Below are 2,110 nucleotides of genomic sequence, written 5' to 3'. Positions count from 1 at the left end.
GATGCAGCAATTAGCAAGACCGTCAGCAATTTAGTGGGATCCTGCTTAAAAAAATAGGGCTAGGGGAGTAGCTTAGAAGTAGACCACCCCTGGTTCAATCCCCAGTACAAAAAAAAAAGGAAGAAGGATGGGCGCGCGGGCCCCTGGGTGCCTCGCCCCATCCCTGGGAGAGCCGTGCCATTAAATCTTTAATGCCACATGTACCGGACCGCTCTCGTGTTTTGCACACTCCGCTGTACCCACATTTTTTATTTTACTTAACAAAACCCAGTTTCCAAATAAAAATAAAATAGACTGGGGGTGTAGCTTGGAGGTAGAATGCCCTTGGGTTCAATCCCCAGTGCCAAATCTAAATACACAAACAAAAAAAAAAAAAGAAAAGAAATTTATTAAAAAAATTAAAAAGGCCTGGTGGAGGGTGTAGCTGGAGGTAGAATACCCCTGGTTTTAATCCTCACTGCTAATACACACGTACAAACGTACATAGAATAAATTTAGCTTCATGAAAAGCAACACAGTTTGTGTTTCCATGGATGAGGTAGAGTAACATGCCTCGAATTGTTAAAAAATACATTATTGCCGGGCGTGGTGGCGCACGCTTGTAATCCCTGCATTCGGGAGGCTGAGACTGGAGGATCACGGTTCACGGACAGCCTCAGCTACTTAGTGAGGCCCTCTGCAACTCAGTGAGACCCTGTTTCAAAATAAAGAATAAAAAATAGGGCAGGGGGTGTAGCCCGGAGGTCAAATGCCCCCAGCTTCCATCGCACACCGGCAAAAAAAAAAAAAAAAAGTAAAGCCACCAGAGGGCACCCGCACACAGGTTTGATCTGAATGTCCCTCACACAAAGACTGACTTTCTTAAAGCTCTTCAATGAGCACGTTTGGATATTCCTTAGTTAAAAATAGCTAGTAGAATAAGTGGAGCCATTTTTCATTCTGTCGATCCATCCATCAAACATCTGTAAAACTACTAATTGTGGAGAAGCTAATGGCATTGTTTTTCCAAGCACGACTATAATTCACTTATTTTTAAAAATCAGAGTCTAAGTATAAAAAACAATTGCCCCGCCTAAAGAGAGCAGTTAACATCTTTACGTACATTTTTTTAATTTGACCACCTGAATATATTTTAGAAATAAAAGTAGGGCTTATCATGCGTGCTGCTTTGCAACTTCCTCTTTTCACTTAATAAGAAATCTCTTTTCTATATCATTAAATACTCTCATTTTATGGGTAACATAGTCTACAATCTGGATTGTCATAACTTAATTAACTTCCTGCCGGTAGACATTATCATTGTTTCTGTTGGTTCCACATCATAAATAATGCTGTTAATATCCTGATTGATCATTCTTTTTTTTTTTTAAATTTTAAACCCAGGAACCCGCCTTCAGCTTCTCCTCTGTCCGAGCTCCTTCGCTGTGGACCTCCACTCACTCCCGTTCAAAATGGACCCCAACTGCTCCTGCTCCACTGGTGGCTCCTGCACCTGCAAATGCAAAGAGTGCTAATGCACCACCTGCAAAGAGAGCTGCTGCTCCTGCTGCCCTGTGGGCTGCGCCAAGTGCGCCCAGGGCTGTGTCTGCAGAGGGCATCGGACAAGTGCGGCTGCTGCGCCTGATGTGGGAGCCCTGCTCCCCCTGTAAATACAAACCCGGATTTCCTTCTCCTACAGCCCTGACCCATTTGCTACATTCCTTTTCCTATGAAGTATGTGAATAAAAAAAGGTGTTGATTTGAAAAAAAAAATTTTAAACCCAGGAACTTTCTACCTCTGGGCTACACGCCCAGACCTATTTTATACTTTTAAAAACAGGGTCTCACTAAGTTGCTGAGAGCCTCATTCAGTAGCTGTGGTTGGCTTCGAACCTGTGTGATCCTCCTGTCTCAGCCTCCCAAGTGCGGGATTACAAGTGTGCGCCACCACGCCCAGCGATCTGATTGATCATTCTTGAGTATTTACTTATATTAATTTCTTTAAGCATAATAGTTGAATTAAAAAGCTTGCATCCAAGTGGGGTGTATGGGTAACATGCCTGCAATTCCAGTGCTTGGGAGGCTGAAACAAGCATCACAAGTTCCAGGCCAGCCTCAGCAGCTTAGTAAA

General features: G+C 43.3%; 1 pseudogene across 1 annotated transcript; it reads left to right on the top strand.

The window, feature by feature from the left end:
* Positions 1-1,451: 1,451 nt before the first annotated feature.
* Positions 1,452-1,624, top strand: LOC308270226 (metallothionein-1-like; annotated as a pseudogene). The gene has a single exon. The product of its transcript is annotated as a metallothionein-1-like (transcript).
* The last annotated feature ends 486 nt before the right edge of the window (positions 1,625-2,110 follow it).

This window comes from Muscardinus avellanarius (assembly GCF_963383645.1).
Source record: "Muscardinus avellanarius genome assembly, chromosome: 11".
Taxonomy (NCBI): Eukaryota; Metazoa; Chordata; class Mammalia; order Rodentia; family Gliridae; genus Muscardinus; species Muscardinus avellanarius.
This window is presented reverse-complemented; position numbering and strand designations above follow the sequence as displayed.